The sequence below is a fragment of the Canis lupus genome, chromosome 26 (genome assembly GCF_048164855.1).
Source record: "Canis lupus baileyi chromosome 26, mCanLup2.hap1, whole genome shotgun sequence".
In the NCBI taxonomy this organism is placed as follows: domain Eukaryota; kingdom Metazoa; phylum Chordata; class Mammalia; order Carnivora; family Canidae; genus Canis; species Canis lupus.
In genome coordinates this window covers 7,006,790-7,024,577 of record NC_132863.1, presented here as the reverse complement: position 1 = coordinate 7,024,577, position 17,788 = coordinate 7,006,790, and positions in this window count along the sequence as shown.

Sequence of the window (17,788 nt, the reverse complement as noted above, 5' to 3'; positions counted from 1 at the left end):
TCAGGACCCTGAGATCACAACCTGAGCTGAAACCAAGGGATGGTCACCGAACTGACTGAGCCACCCAGGTGCCCCTTGACTTACCTTTTCTAACATTTTTGATTGTTACATTTTGATTGTTGAATTAGTGACCTTTTTTCTTGGTATGTTTTCCTAAACATAATCACTTTACAGTCAACAGTCCAGATCCCTTTATTTCATTTTATAAAGCCCTAGTCGGACAGGACCTGGAATACCAAGTACACAAAACAGGAGAACATTCTGGGAAAAGTTCTGACTTTGAACACTGAGTTTTCCAGCTCTCTGAATAGTCAAAGGCCAGCCTGGCCACAGCAGTCTCCTCCCTTCTATCTCTGAGGCTCATGGGAAGTTGCCCAACAGTCCCTGGAGTCACCTGCCTATCTCACTGTTCTTATCTTTCCATGTCAAGGTTCCAACCAACTCCTGAGCACTTTCTGAGTGTCAGCTCTGAGGGCATTAGGTGATAACATGAGACCTGGCACCTCTCCTGGGGGAGCTCATTCCTGATGGGAGAAAGAGCCACGAGAAACATGCTGCACCGCACCATGATGAGAAACATCAGGGCAGAGTCTTGTAACATGTGCCAGGGAAGCCACATGAAGAGGGGGTGAGTGGGGAAGCTTCAGAGAAGAGGCAGCACTTGAGCGAGACACTGAAGGATGAACAAGAGTTTGCCAGGGTAAGAGGGTGATATTCAATCCACAGGGTATTGAAAGGTGAGGGGCTCAAAGCAGAATTGTTTTGTTTTTGTTTTTATTTTAAGACTTTATTTATTTATTCATGAAAGACACAGAGAGAGGGGGAGAAACAGGCTCCCTGTGGGGAGCCCAATGTGGGACTCGATCCCAGGACCCCAGGATCACACCCTGAGCCAAAGGCAGATGCTTAACCACTGAGCCACCCAGGTGCCCCAAAGCAGAACATTTTTAGGAAATGTAAGTAGCTTGAAGTGGCAGAGAGTAGCATGAGATGGGCAGGGGGCAGCAAAGAGGACAATGAATAGTGGCTAAAAGTAGGGGCAAGTGGGGTAGACTGGACCAGAGCTGACATTTTATCCTAAGGTGGTCAGGAGCATCTGGAGGTTTGTAAGTAGGTCAGGTGAATGGACAGAGCTCTACTTAGATTAACGGGGAGCAGAGACTGAAAGGAGTGAGGCCTTCCAAATGCCAGCACGCTGGCTCGGAAGCTGTTGCATTTCTCCCTGGAGGCCATGCCACAGACAGACCCTGACAGTTTTAAGAATCTTGGACAGGCAGCAGGTGTTTGGTAACTGATGTGATGGCAGGATGAGGGGAAAGAGAGGTGTGGACAAAGACTCCAAGAAGGTGGTTAATTGCTGCAAAAGCTGAGAAGAGAGTAATGGAATTGATGGAGATTAGGGACGAAGGAGGAGATGAAGGACAGGGAAGGACGGGACCCAGGTGGGTCTGAGACATGCTGAGCTACAGGTGCCTGACAGTCACCTGGAGACACGCACCTAACACAGGAGATGAGGTCTGGAGCTCCAGAACATGGAGAAGGGATGAATCTTATATGCTATGGGCAGAGTTTGGTTTTGATTCAAGAGATTGCAAGGCTCTCGTAATTCTGAGACTCGCTCAGAAAATAAATAAGAGCATAAAAACTAATCTGGGGCAGCCCCAGCGGCTCAGCGGTTTAGCACTGCCGTCAGCCTGGGGCGTGATCCTGGAGACCCAGAATCCAGTCCCACGTCAGGCTCCCTGCATGGCGCCTGCTTCTCCCTCTGCCTGTGTCTCTGCCTCTCTCTCAATCTCTCTCTCTCTCTTTCCCCCCTTCTGTGTTTCTCATGAATAAATAAGTAAAATCTTAAAAAAAAAAAAAAAAAAAAGCTAATCTGGCAGCCAAAAAAGGTGGCCCCATGCCAGCCCTGATAGGGGTTTTAAAATTTTGTTTAGTTTTGTTTTCTTAAGTGTGTTTGATTTTATTTGCTTATTTGTGGTGGCCATCTAGATAGGAGCTGTCTTTTCCCAAGAATGTATTTAATTGCTAGGATCTGGAATAGACTTATTAACCACTGGCATAAAAATTTAATTTTGGGGACACGATTGAGTGTCTGCCTTTGGCTCAGGAAGTCATCCCAGGGTCAGGGGATCAAGTCCCACATTGGGCTCCCTGCAAGGAGCCTGCTTCTCCCTCTGCCTGTGTCTCTGCCTTCTCTCTGTCTCTCTCATAAATAAATGGATAAAATCTTTAAAAAATTTATGTTTGACTGCAGGTGAGGAGAGCTGGTGGTGAGAAGAAGGGGTAGAAAGAAGGCAATTACAAAAACGTTATGAAATAAGTTGCTCTCCTGCTCTTCTCTTCAGAGGATTTGATGAGACCTACCAGGAGAGCTGTTTGATACTGCCATACAGGGTGCACACTGAACAAAACCAGAGAGGGCAATTCACATCTTAGACCTTGCAGAAATGGAAACTTAAAGAAGATGGAAGTAAAATACCTTAAGGAAGGGAGCATCTTTTTCTAGAAATTCCTATTGAAGATGGTTCCCTGGTGAGAAATGTAAGAACAGTAACATATACTCATTTCACCCAGATTATCTGAAGGTGGAGGAAACACGATCCAGTCATTCTCTAGTTGCTGGCATCATACTGTAGGGATCAGCCTGAAATTCAGTCTTCAGCTAGAATAAACACAACTCAAGATATAATCAGGTCTAAAATCTTGTCACAGTCAAATGCAATGTTCTTTTACCAAAAGAGAAGGTCTAGCATCTCCACCTCCTGTTTCCAAGTGGTGGAAGTGGAGAAGGAAGCCAGCAGATATCTTGATTTCAGTCTTTGTGAGGATTCATGTATCAATTCCTTAAGTGGAAGATGTTTTCCTAGTCCGTTGTGGCTGCTGATATTACAGGCAGGATGGCTTAAACAATGACCATTTACTTCTCACAGTTCTGGATGCAGAAGTCCAAGATCAAGTCACCAGCAGATTCCATGTCTGGTGTGAGCCCACTTCTTGGTTCATAGGCAGCAGTCTTCTCCCTGTGTCCTCACATGGTGGGAAGGGTGAGGTAACTTTCGGGGATCTATTTTGTAAGAGCACTAATCCCTTTTTTGAGGGCTCTGCCTGCATGACCTAATCACCTCCCAAAGGCCCCACCTCCAATTAAAATAATTCTAAAGAAAGAAACACAACTTCCATACCTTCACTTGTTTATTTAAAAAAAAAAAATGTGTTCCCTAGAAATTGAAAGCTCCTAAGAAGGTAGACACCATCTGGTCTATCACCAAATCCTTTAGGGCCTAGAACAGTGCCAAGCACATAATAGGTGCTCAATTTTATTTTTAAATTTTTTGCTGACTAAGCAAATTGAAACTAAGGTTTGAAGGAATTTAGTCAGGAGGAAAAGAAATTAGGCCAATTTAAAACTATAATGAGGGGCAGCCCGGGTGACTCAGCGGTTTAGCGCCACCTTCAGCCCAGGTTGTGGTCCTGGAGACCCCAGATGGAGTCCCACGTCCGGCTCCCTGCAGGGAGCTTGCTTCTCCCTCTGCCTGTGTCTCTGCCTCTCTCTCTCTCTCTCTCTCTGGTCTCTCATGAATAAATAAATAAAATATTTTTTTAAAATTAAAAAAAAATAAAACTATAATGATAATCATGTTGATGACTATGGTGAACATTTTATTGAGCAATGACCACGTGCCAGGCCACTGTTCTAATGGCTCATGTGTATGGACCCAAACTTGAGCAGCCTAAATCCAGAACCGGAACTGCTCACCACCATAGGTGCTTTAGCTACATGGTTAGTTTGAACACTAATATCCTTCTACCCATGTACTACCTTTGAGACTGATGAATACAAACTGAGCTGGCTTTCTTCTCTTTCTTTTCAGAATATTTTATTTGTGCATTTAACTCATTCAATAGTCAGTTTCTCAATTGCCCCATTTTGCTGGTAGAAAAATTCCTGAATAGATAGCAGACTTTCTACCCCATGAGCAGCTTCCCCTGAATATTATATGATGTTTGTAAGGGCCACATCCAGGGTTAGCTCAAATATGACTCCACATATGTATTCTGACACCTGAGATCCTATTTCAGCCCACCACCTTAAAATCCTCACAAAGCATAGGCTTCAATGGGGGCGAGGCCTCTGTTTTATTAATGCTGTAAACAAATGATGGTTGGCACAAAGTGGACCATCAATAAATATGAATGGAAGAATGAATTCATGTTCTGAGAACCTTGGAACATTATGTGAACTCCGCACCCCCACCCTACCCTCCAAAAAAGACTAGCTATATTACCCAACTCTGTTTAATTTTAGAGCAGTAAATTGCCATAGAGCTATAAGACCATGAGTCCTTATTTCCATCTCCTTCAATGATATCCAGACTTAAAATACAATGAAATGTTTCTCAACAATATTTGGAAAGATACAGAAATCAGCGGATTCCTCTGAGGCCCTAGCTGGCCATGTTCAGAGAGGAGGCTGGCCTCTGGACCGCAGACGGCCGGCTCGCATTGCCCCTGGCTCCCCTGGAGCGCCTGCAGCGAAGGGAACGGATCGCCGAGTTTAGGGCGCCCCCTGCTGTTGAGTGGCGCCCCCAGGAGAATCGGGCGGGCCTTTCCCTGGACAGCCGCTTGGGTGGAAAGTCGGAGAAGCTTCTGGAAAGGACCTCAGAGGCGATTAGTTCGAACCCACATATTGCAGATGGGGAAACTGAGGCCCAAAGAGGTCAACTGCCTCACCTCCGGGCACCTAGCTGGGTAAATCTCTTACAGGGGAAGACGCTGGATTCCCCGACATGTGCGTCCCAAAGAGGGAAATTGAACTTGGAACTCGTCTCTTCTGCCTTTTTAAAAATTTAGACCTTCATAAAAATGACTTGCTGAAATCCAGCCAACAAAAATGTGATATTAATGAAGAACTGACATTTAGAGGAGCTGCAGTAAATGAACTATTATTGAGCACAGGATCCAGTTTAATACAGATCCAAGATGAAGCCACCATGAGAATTACAGGGTAATTGATGTAAACTACGTAAATTTTTACATAATAAAAACACAAAAACTGAGCATTGGGGGAGGTTTTTTTTGTTTTTGTTTTTTAAGACTTTATTTTATTCATGAAATACTGAGAGAAAGAGAGAGAGAGACAGAGGGAAAAGCAGGCTCCCTGCAGGGAGCCCAGTGGGACTTGATTCCAGGACCCCAGGATCCAGACCTGAGCCAAAGGCAGCGGCACAACCGCTGAGGCACCCAGGTGCGTGGCGGGCGGCGGGGAGTTTATTCATACGCTGATTTATACACATTTCTCACAGCGCTTCAATAGGTATAGCCTAAGATTGAAATATGTACTTTCAAAAAATACTCTGTTGACTTGTGTTTTCCATCATCTTTTCCTTATTTTTAGAAGGATAACTTAGGGGCACTAGAGTGGCTCACTCAGTTAAGCATCTGCCTTTGGCTGAGGTTCAGGGTCCTGGGATGGAGCCCCAGTCAGGCTCCCCCATCACCAGGAAGTCCACTTCTCCCTCCCCACCAACTTCTCTCCCTCCCACCTCCCAAAACCCCCCTGTGCTCGCTCTCTCTCTCTCTCCTCCAAATAAATAAAATCCTAAATAAAAAACTTAGAAGGGTCACATTATGTTTAGCCAGTGTTCAAAATTCAATTAGATCTGTTTCATTTCCCCTTTTTTCCCTAAATCCAAGAAAATCTAATGTCTAATTTAAATCATTAAAATAGTGTGACATTAAAATAGGGGCGCCTGGGTGGCTCAGTTGGTTAAGCACCTGCCTTTGGCTCAGGTCATGATCCTAGGATCCTGGAATCAACCCCACCAGACTCTCTGCTCAGTAGGGAACCTGCTTCTCCTTCTCACTGGGCCTGCCACTCTCCACCTACTTATGGTCTGTCTCTCTGGCAAATAAGTAAATAAATGAAATCTTAAAACAACAACAACAAAAAAGCATGACTAATATAATCCCAATTTTGTAAAACTATAGCCAAGTGGTTAAGAGTCTGAAATTGTGACTCTGATTGCTAGTGAATGAAGGTTGCTTAAATTTTGCTTGGAACTCATCCGTAAAATGAGATTAAATAGTCCCCAGTTTCTGGTTTACAGGTAATCCATGTGAAGTTCTTAGTACAGTGTTCAAATGTTAGCTGTAAATATCTCTCCTTCCAGCTCTGTTATTCATATCTGTAATGATATTCACCAAATGTTAATAATAGTTGTTTGCGAATGATGGAATTTGGGGGATTTCTTTCTTTTTCATGCAATTCTGTATGGCATTGTGTTTGGATGTTTTTCCTTTTTTACGATGAATGACACAAAGCCATCCCTTAACCAATAAAGTATGTATATATATATTTTTTTAAGTTAAGAATGACTAATCATAAATTTATTATACCCATTTCTGATTATTTATACCTTCCACTTCCCATAATGTGAACTATTCACATTTTCAATATGTGATTTAAAATAAATTATCCATTATTTGTATTTCAAGGGCTCACCAAGAATGGTTCTCCTTACACACTAATGAAGTAAAAACACCTGTTTTTAGCTTAGATATTTCTTTCATTATCTTTCCTCCATAGGTCTCCTATTTTGAAGGTTTTTAATCTACCAAACAACGCACACATTTAGAAGGAAAATGTATCTTCTGGCTTCTTTTTTTTTTTGGTCTTTTTTGTCTTCTGGCTTCCAAAAGCATAGATACACCTACCATGTACAAAATGCGATGCTACTGATTGATATTATCACATGAAATTAGATGTGTAAAGCATTTAAAACAGTGGCTGAGACAGAACAAACATTCTGGAAACATTAGCTATTATGACTACATAATAACAGCCAAAAACTAAGGGAATTAAAAGCTACTTCTCTCAGCCTGTGCTGCCTTGTGGGAAATTAATGTATCACTTCTACTTGATATTTTGAAATATTAAAAATAAGTGTTCGGAGGTGACCTTGAGGATACCCAGAGGCCTAGGAGCCCCAGACTGGGGGGCTGACTGCTGTGAGCCATTGAATCTCCCACTTGGCAGGGGACTATGAGGTTCCTTGACTGAGCATGTTGAATGTGTTGATGCACATACTCTGGTTGAAAGGCCTGTGCAACCCTCCAACCTTCCTTACCACTCAACTAAAACAAATATTTCCTATAAACTAATTTTAACAGATGTATATCTGAAGTCTACTTAATGTGCAAGTGTTCGTTAAGACCATAGGCTTCTCAAAAAAAAAAAAAAAGGCGAATTCTATTTATGTGATCTAGGACAGCAATCACCAATCTTGCAATTACCTCTGAGGCTATGGGGATGAAATATGACTAGGAAAGAATGTGAGAGATTTTTTTGGAGTGATGGGAACACTCTAGGTCTGGAGAATGGTTTGGGGCATCTGTGTTTGTCAAAATTCATTAAACGGTACACCTAAGATTTCTGCATTTCATTTTAAGTCAAATTTACTTAAAGAAAAGGATTATAGGGCAGCCCCAGTGGCTCAGCGGTTTAGCGCCGCCTTTGGCCCAGGGCGTGATCCTGGAGACCTGGGATCGAGTCCCTCGTCGGGCTCCCTGCGTGGAGACTGCTTCTCCCTCTGCCTGTGTCTCTGCCTGTCTCTGTCTCTGTGTGTCTCATGAATAAATAAATAAAATCTTAAAATTTTTTTTTTTAAAAAGGACTATAAACAAATACTGACTCTAGTTAATGACGTGGAGGTGGACTGTTTAGAGTTGAAGTGATTGGTATCTGGAACTTTGTAATGCATTACAACTTTAGAAGGACTGATGGATGACAGAGAGGTGTGTGACAAAAGCATATAGTAAAATGTTAACTGCATTGGGCATCTGGATATTAACTGCACAATTGCCCCAACTTTTATGTTAGAAAATTTTCATAGGAAAATGTTGGGAGGGAGAAAATTAAGGTAAGTTCAATCGTTTATTATCTTTAAATATAATGTTACTCAAGCGTATTTCATTCTCAAGATTCTACTTTGTAAAAGGGCATTTATTACAGTTCTGACCAAAGAAGCCTGCAGAGCAGAAACCTAATACCTCGGTGGTACTTTTCCCACATAACTGGATGGGAACTATTCGCAGACACATCCTTCTTCCCTTTGGTCTGTGCTGCTGGAGGGCGGGGAGCACTGTATCCTTTAATGAGCTCCATGTATGGTGCCTGGCAGGCACTTCATTAATGTGTGGTAAGAATAAGGTTTTGGAGCCAGACAGGTTCTGCATCTTACATGCTGCCACCAGCTCTGAGCTTTTGTGTTCTCATCTTTAAAAAGGGAATAATCTCTGGCTGTTCTTTTTTTTTTTTTTTTTAGATTTTATTTATTTATTCATGATAGTCACACAGAGAGAGACAGAGAGGCAGAGACACAGGCAGAGGGAGAAGCAGGCTCCATGCTGGGAGCCCGATGTGGGATTCGATCCCCGGTCTCCAGGATCACGCCCCGGGCCAAAGGCAGGCACCAAACCGCTGCGCCACCCAGGGATCCCTCTCTGGCTGTTCTAAGGCTTCAGTGAGATGATGTAGGTATGTACAGTATCTGGCTCCTGAGAATAGCTTTAAAAAAGTAGCACATACTCAAGATGGAGCCACACTTGGGTCATTGAGCCCTCACGGAACTACGGGAGACCAAAAACCCAATAGATGTAGTGGTGGTGGTGGTGGTGAATGTTCATGCTAATCGAGACTAAGATATCTTGTCATTCCACTGCTCCTTCTATAGTTTGTCTTATCCACACCTTCCCTGTTATTTATGACATGCCCCCTGGGGACTGAAGCTCTGCATGTGGGCCCCAACCAGGATCATCCTCTTCACCAGGGAGCTGAGGTCCCTGGGTCATGATCTGCATCATATTAGAATTCCCAGCATTTTCTAATTTGAGAAGCTCTAGTCTACATTAGATGGGATTTCTGATGACTCCCAGTTACCCACTGATGACAAATCTTGTTTGTCTTTAGCAGAGCTACCACCTATCCTTTACTCTCTTACTCTTACTTCTTATGGCCCCTAATCTCTTCATTCTTTAGAACTTGCTCTTCACTGCTGTTGCATTATTGTCATTAAAAAAAAAAATCTGATCATCATGCTCAATCTTGTTAACTCATACACTTTAAATCATGAGATTTAAAAAATTAACTTCTTAAAGGACAATTGGCTTTTCTGAAAATATTAAATATATGGGTACACGGGTAATTATTTACATAAATAAATCACTACGTTGATAAAGTTCTTTTCTCTACAATTAGGTTTTATTGTTATTTTATAGGCTCACCAAAGTTCAGGTTCGAGTCTGAACAACTCAGCCAGGCAGGTAAGGAAGCATATGGAGCCTCAGCTTCCCTCACCAGCCTTGCTTCCTGCCACCCCTACCCTCACCCCACCTCTGCTCCACTCCCCAAACCCTCACAGCTCCCTGCACCTCTGAAGAGCCCTGGTAACTAAGATCAGGGCTATGCACATCAATCTCACCCTGCTACCTGAAAACACGGCTTTTTAAAATAACATTCTAGGGATGCGTGGGAGGCTCAGTCGTGATCCTGGGGTCCCAGGAAGGAGCTCTGCATGTTGTCTATGTCCTGCCCCCTCTCTCTGCCCCTCCCCCCACTCGTGTTCTCTCTCTCTCTCAAATAAATAAGTAAAATCTTTTAATAAATAAAACAGGGCAGCCTGGGTGGCTCAGTGGTTTAGCGCCGCCTTCAGTCCAGGGTGTGATCCTGGAGACCCAGGATTCAGTCCCACATCAGGCTTCCTACATGGAGCCTGTTTCTCCCTCTGCCTGTGTCTCTGCCCCTCTCTCTCTCTGTCTCTCATGAATAAATAAATAAAATCTTTAAAAAATAATAAATAAAATAAAAAATAAAACAGCATTTTATTCTAATGCCTAGAGCCAACTGGACAATATGGAAGGGGTGTTGACATTGGAAAATTATAACTTTGTAACCATGATAGTAAACACTGGTTTAGGCAAATGATTAATGGATGTATGGTCTTAAAGTGTCTCCCCAGAGGTGGACTTGGGGAGGAGAGAAAGAAGTGTAACTGTAAAAGGCAGAATCAAGTACCACTTATCCTGATACCCTGTGAAGGACACAACTCACACATGTCAGTGCTCAACCTGAATCTAATAAGTAGGAACTCCCAGCAAGAAACATTCACTTATCAAAAGGAAGGCCCCTCTTCCTTCAAGATGTGATGTGAAAGAAATATTCCAGGTTAAAGGAAAGGAGGGACATAATAACTAAAAGTAAAATCCTAGACTGGATTCTGTACTACAGTGGAGAAATGTATAAAATACATTATCGGCTTACTTTTCAAATTGGAATATGGATGGCAGGTTACGTAAAAGTATCACATCAGTGTTAAATGTCTGAACCTGGTAACTACTGTGCTTGTGGGAGGGATTGTTCTTAGTCTTAGGAAACGCATGCTGACATATCTATAAGGGTCTATAGTATATGCGACCCACCCACAAATGATTCAGGGAAAATGGGGGGGGGGGGCGCGCCCATGTGTGTATAGATGTAGAGAGAGAGAGAGGAGAGAAAGCTAACTCATTTGGACAAATAAAAGCACTTGGGGCCAAATTCAACTATTGGTAAATTTGGGTAAAGCATGTTCTGATGTTCTGTGTATACTTTTGTAATTTTCTATAAGCTTAAAATTATTTCCAAATAAGAAGTCTAAAGTTTAAAAAATATCCTTTCCGGGGATCCCTGGGTGGCGCAGCGGTTTGGCGCCTGCCTTTGGCCCAGGGCGCGATCCTGGAGACCCGGGATCGAATCCCACGTCGGGCTCCCGGTGCATGGAGCCTGTTTCTCTCTCTGCCTGTGTCTCTGCCTCTCTCTCTCTTTGTGACTGTCATAAGTAAAAAAATAAAATAAAATAAAAATCCATATTTATAAAAAAAAATATCCTTTCCAAATTAAAAGAGCACTCTACTCAATGACATATTTCTCTAAGCAAAGGTACAGCTACACACTGTCAGGAGCAGAAGTACAATCGGGCTTGTGAAAAACCACCTGCGGAGGGTGAGCGTGGAAAGTGGTTGCAGGGGAGATGTGGGAGCAGCAGTGATGAATCCCAGCTAACAGGTACTGAGCCCTCCTGCACTGTAATCACCTTGCAAGTATAATGACAATTTCACTGTTTCTTAATTCATCCATTTATACCTTTGTGTGTGTGTGTGTGTTTTAAGATTTATTTCAGTGAGAAAGAATGCATCAGAGGGGCAAAGGAAGATGAAAGAAATGCAAGCAGACTGCACCCTTAACAACCCCACTGGGGGTGATCATATGACCCTGAGATCAGACTGGAGCTGAAATTGAGACTCGGACACTTAACTTTGCCACCCAGGCACCCCACCTTTATGTTTCTTTATGTTATTTTTTTCTAACTTAGGTTAAAGGCTTTGTTTTCTTACCATTTTCATTTTTTTCTTTCCATAATATAATCATTTAAATCAGCGAATTTGCTATGATCAGAATTCTGGTTTTCATATTAGTGTTGTTTTGTTTCTGATGTGAAATGATAATGAGTGGAGCTTAAGAAAAAGGCTTAGTTTATTATATGCACCACTGAAAAAGTTTCCAAGTTGTTCATTAGTGGAGAAATTTCACGTGTCTTAGAATATTCGGAAATACAGTGTTTCATTGTGGCTGTGTTCATCAAGGACCAACAGCTAGCACTCTGGACACGTTGGAATGAATCCATAAAACTGCTACATAATGAATTAAAAGAGGTTCCATTTTTCAGAGGTCAGGAAAAATTCTTGAATTAAATCCAGTAAGTTTTTGGCCTAATGGGGTCATTCAAAGTTCATAGTACTTAATAGATTTAGCTGAAAGGGGACAGCATTTAGTTGTTTTCTAGGTAAGGGCTGCTGTAAATAAAATTATTTTCCTTTTACTGTCCCTCCTTTCTCTTCCTAAAATGATGGGATGACCATGCAAATACATAATAGCCAGATGATCAGGTTTTCAGTTCTATACCTCCATACTATTGTTTTTTTTTTTTTTTTTAAGATGTTATTTATTTATTTAAGAGAGAGAGAAAGAGAGAATGAGCATGAGCAGGGGGTAGGGGGTAGAGGGAACGAGAGAAGCAGACTGTGCTGAGCAGGGAGCCTGACTGGCCTCGGGGGCTCAATCCCAGGACACTGAGATCATGACCAGAGCCGAAGGCAGACCCTTTATTGACTGAGACACCCAGGCACCTCTCTATACTGTTTTCCGTGTCATTCTCACCGAATTTCCTTGCTTTTATCAGAGCTGCTTCAATTTCCTTTTGATATAAAAGCATCTGTGGTTTGAACTGATGGGTTGGCAGCTCTGCCAAAGTATTTAATACCTTGTGAACAATAGACTTGACAGAAGCAATAATTGGGAACAAGTATGACAACAGCCTAACTAAGATTTGTAGAGGATCCTTCAACCTACTTTCTATTTGGCCAAATCAAGTTATGTAAAAGAGAATTTGATGGTGGAGTTTGTCCTACCTGGGATAACCAAATGGTTTGTTCTTGAACTTTATTATTCAGAAACACGTATCCAAATACAACCAAAAATGATGGCCACCATATAAATGTCAACTTGTTTGGTACATAAATACGTACAAAGCGATTCCTCTGTCCAGCATCTTTGCAGCAAATGATTTAAGGCTTTTCTGTTGAGTTTGTACAGTAGACACAGATTACATGAGCCATGACTGTTATCGTAAGAGACAGGTTTCACATGTATCCTACCAAGTTCAAGCATTCAAAACCAAGGGAGAAACTGGACACAAAGCAATAGAAATCAGTTATCTCCTGGAAAGACTACACTTCCTCCTGGGAAGTCTGCACTTCAATAGGCACATCAATGAGAGGAAATTACGTCATTTGAGATCTGGGCAAAGAGTATAGATATATTAAACTATATAATGACATAAAACCATTCCTCAGGGGCAGACCTTCCTCTCTCCAAAGCTGACATTATGTGGTGATCATACATTGGCATGAATATATCAAGCCTGGAAGGGTACACCCAGAGTAAATGACCTAACTATTTCTCAGATGTCTGGAAAATAATGTAACAAAATTTGTGCAAAGTTATAATTTAAAGGTGTAATTAAATCAGAGCAAGAACATTGATTAACTAGTTGAACAAAGTGTTATTATTTATGTCCTGTACTCTAATAGCACAATTATGTATTACAAGGTATTACAAAAAAGCTAAAATATCATATAGCTGAAATATCTGTGTTGTATTCCCATGGATACTAGTAACACTAGTTACATGCCTTTAAAATTTTCAATCCGGGATCCCTGGGTGGCACAGCGGTTTGGCGCCTGCCTTTGGCCCAGGGCGCAATCCTGGAGACCCGGGATCGAATCCCACATCGGGCTTCCGGTGCATGGAGCCTGCTTCTCCTTCTGCCTATGTCTCTGCCTCTCTCTCTTTCTCTCTCTGTGACTATCATAAATAAATAAAAATTAAAAAAAAAATAAAAAAATAAAATAAAATTTTCAATCCATTAAACTAACTTATTTTACTTCAAAACTGGTTCCTGAACATTTTTAACCGGTGAGGTATTTTTTGGTGAGTTAAAGAGAAACATAAATTAGTTTTATTTATGTAGAACTTTATCACAATGGCCACTGAGGATTTTTTTTAGGGTACCCTAGTAAAATGTACCTGACAAATATTCCTGAGAAAAAATGACAAACCAAACACCGATTAAAATTCCTTATACAGGGCAGCCCAGGTGGCTCAGCAGTTTAGCGCTGTCTTCACCCTGGGGCATGATCCTGGAGACTCGGGATCGAGTCCCACATCGGGATCCCTGCATGGAGCCTGCTTCTCCCTCTACCTGTGTCTCTGCCTCTCTCTCTGTGTGTCTCTCATGAATAAATAAATAAAAAAATTTTAAAAAATAATTCCTTATACAGGGATGCTTGGGTGGCTCAGCAGTTGAGTGTCTGCCTTGGACTCAGGGCGTGATCCCGAGGTCCCAGGATCAAGTCCCACATTCGGCTCCCTGCAGGAAGCCTGCTTCTCCCTCTGCCTATGTCTGTGTCTCTCATGAATACATAAAATCTTTTTTTTTTTTAACTTTTTTATTTATGATAGTCACAGAAAGAGAGAGAGAGAGAGGCAGAGACATAGGCAGAGGGAGAAGCAGGCTCCATGCACCGGAAGCCCGATGTGGGATTCGATCCCGGGTCTCCAGGATCGCGCCCTGGGCCAAAGGCAGGCGCCAAACCGCTGCGCCACCCAGGGATCCCCATAAAATCTTTTTAAAAAATTCCTTATATAGCCATGGCCTTACTAATTCTTTATTGAGGTGTAACTGGTATACAGGAAACTGCTTATGATTAATGTATACAATTTGGTGAGTTTGGACATGTGTATACACTCATGGTACTATCACCACAACCCAGGTAATAAACATATCCATCATCTGTTTCCTTGTACCACTGTGTGTGTGTGTGTGTGTGTGTCAAGAACACTTCACATTAGATCTACTCTCTTAAACAAAATTTTAAGTACACAATATCTTGCTGTTAACTATAGGCACTATGTTATCTGGCAGATCTCTGGAACTTACGTATTGTGTGTTATCACAACTTTATACCCACTGTACAATTGCCCATATCCCCCGCCCCAAGTCCTCTGATAACCATCATTCTATTATCTATTTCTATACTTTTGACTATTTTAAATGCCTCATATCAGGGAAATCATGTAGTATTTCTCCTTTGGTAACAGACCTATTTCACTTAACAGAACGTCTTCTAGGTCTATCTGTGTTGCCACAAATGGTAGGGTTTCCTTCTTAAGGCTGAGTGGCCGCATTGATTCTACCAAATTAGTTGCTTATATAAAGTATTACTCTGGGATCGAGTCCTGTATCAGGTTCCACACAGGAATTTCTCCCTCTGCCTATGTCTCTGCCTCTCTCTTTCTATCTCTAATGAATAAATAAAATCTTAAAAAAAAAAAAAGACTGAAAAATTACTGGACATGAAGAAAAACATAGTCAAGAAAAAAAAAGCAGTCAACAAAAATAGATCTTGAGATGGCCCTGTGGTTTTAGCAAATAACACAGCTGTTACAAATAAAGGAACATATGTGTATAAGGAGTGAATGGGGGTGGGTGGGTGGGAATCTCAGTTGAATGGTGGAAGGTATGAAAAAAGAACCAAGTGGGGATTCTAGAACTGAAAAGCATAATAATTTTTTTTTTTTAATTTACCAGAGGGGTTTAAAAGATTGAAAATGACAAAAGGTTGTGTCAGTGAACTTGAAAACAGATCATAAAGATTAACCAATCTGACAAACAGAAAAAAAAAAATACTGAAGAAAACTGGGCAGAGTTTCAATAACTGTGGGATAATCAAACAGTGTAACATATGTATAACTGGAGACCCAGAAGGAGAAGAAATTGAGAAAGGGGCTGAAAAGTATTTAAAGATATGATAGCCAAGGTTCCCAAATTTAATGAAAAATATTGGCTTACAGAATAGAGAATCTCAACAAGACTCAAATTGGATAAATACCAAACAACAGGGTCACCTGGGTGGCTCAATGGTTTAGAGCCTGCCTTTGGCCCAGGGCGTGATCCTGGAGTCCTGGGATCAAGTCCCACATCGGGCTCCCTGCATGGAGCCTGCTTCTCCCTCTGCCTGTGTCTCTGCCTCTCTCTCTCTCTCTGTTTCTCATAAAAAAAAAAAAAAAAAAAAAAAGCCAAACAGCAACAACAACTCAATAACAAACTATTTAGACACATCATCAACTGCTGAAAACTGAAGAGAAAGCAAAACCTCCAGAGCAGTGACAGGACAAAGCAGCATTATATACAGGGGACAGCAGTCTACAGTAAAGCTCACTTCTCATTGAAATAATGGAGGCCAAAATAAAATGGAAGCACGTCTAAAGGGCTAAGGAAAATCTGTGAACTCAATTCAGTATCCAGCAAAAATAATCTTCACGAATGAAGTCAAAATAAAGACAATTCCAAACAAATCAATATAGAATTTGTTGCCTGCAAATCCAAACTAAATGTACTAAAAAATGTTCTTATAGCTGCATGAAATTAATGCCAGATGGGAACTCAGATCTACAGAAAAGAATAAATAACACTAGCAATGGAAGAAATATGGCTTATTTTCATTCTCATAATTTCCTTATGATACAACCAACTCTTCAGATGTAATGCTATAAGATGGGGGTTCACAATGTATATAAAAGTTAAAGCTATGACACATACCAAGAAAATAAGGCTTCTTGTCTCCTCAAAGGGCATGTTAGTGAAGTTCCATTTTTTTTATGTTTCATGCACTGAAAACCATGATCTTCATCAGCCTTAAGAGGGCAAGTCACTTGTCCATGATCACATAGTCAATTGGGACCAAATGCCCCAAGCCAAACCTGTTGGCTGAGAATACAAGAATGCAGGTGGAGCAGTGAAAAGGTTTTTATTGGATACCTCTGACACTCGACACAGTTTCTTGGGCACACAGTTTGGAGCTCATTTAAGATTAGGGTAACTGAAAGAAGTGCACGAATAGAGAAAGACTGTGTAGGCTAGAAAAGGCAAGCCTGGTAAGAGGAAGAGTGGTTTCCCCACAGAAAAAGAAGACAAAATATGCTAGAAATCACTCTCTTGGGTAAATTAAAGTCTGGAAGGAGGGCAAAGCCAGGCAGTCTAATCAGCAGCCTAGAAAGCCAGGAAAACTCCTTCCCTAGCACCTCAATGATGCCTTCTACTTCCTGACCTGCTGGCCATGCCAACTGCACTCAGCACCTTCTTGACCTAGGCAGGGGCCCAGATGTTGTGGCTCTTCCTGGACAGCTCTAGCAAGTGACGAGTCCTGGTTTGCAAAAATGGGATTCCTGGGCATAGTGATAAAATGATATAGCTGTAAAACACCGGCTTACGGTGCTATTTCAGAACTAAACTAAGTGGGGAAGCCAAGTGTAGCATAGAGGACCTCTGAAGAGTATATACTCCCAGAAGTGGAAAAGGGGATGAGTGAGGGAAAGGAACCTCAGATCAGCAAGGCAGCACATTAAGTCTACTTCTTGCTGGGTGGGTGAAAAATCTTCCCTGCCGGAAGCAAGAATATTTGGGAAGAGAATCCAGTCAGGGGTAAAAGGCCCGAAGTGTAGTGAGCACTTGCCTTCCCTCTTCCACCATCTACCTATTCTCAACTGTACCAAAAAAGCAGACTTTCCTTGGGGGGGATGTTGGAAAAGCACATCTTTGTAGTCAAGTCCAATCCTAAGGCTAAGGTCAACTATGCCTGGCAGCTGCATGAGAAGTTTAAACTAGGTCAGAAAAAAAAATAAAATAAAATAAAAAATAAATAAACAAACTAGGTCAGATTTGTAGTTGATGGGAAGTCATCAATACCCAGTACCCAGTGAGACCAGGTTGCTGTAGTTCCCCAGCATCCCCTGTCTGTGTAGGACTTGCGCAGGACTCCACAGCCTCCACACCTCCTACATGAAAGCCAGTCACACCCCTAAACATTACAGAAGCCTGTTATACCAAACAGTCTTCCTCACTCTGTTGTCAGACTTGCCTATGATTCCAAGTAAAGAAGTAAGAAAGCTACCCTGAGGAAGGTAGGAGGAATGTCTTGATTCTGTTTTTGACTATAACCCTGATGTGGGGATTCTATTAACTCTGGTCTATCCAACCGGCATCATTTATCTACTTGTCTAGGTCCTGGTCTACTACGGGGTTTACAAGTAAAGCAAAAATAGAATTGCTAACCTGGAAGCGCTTTAAAC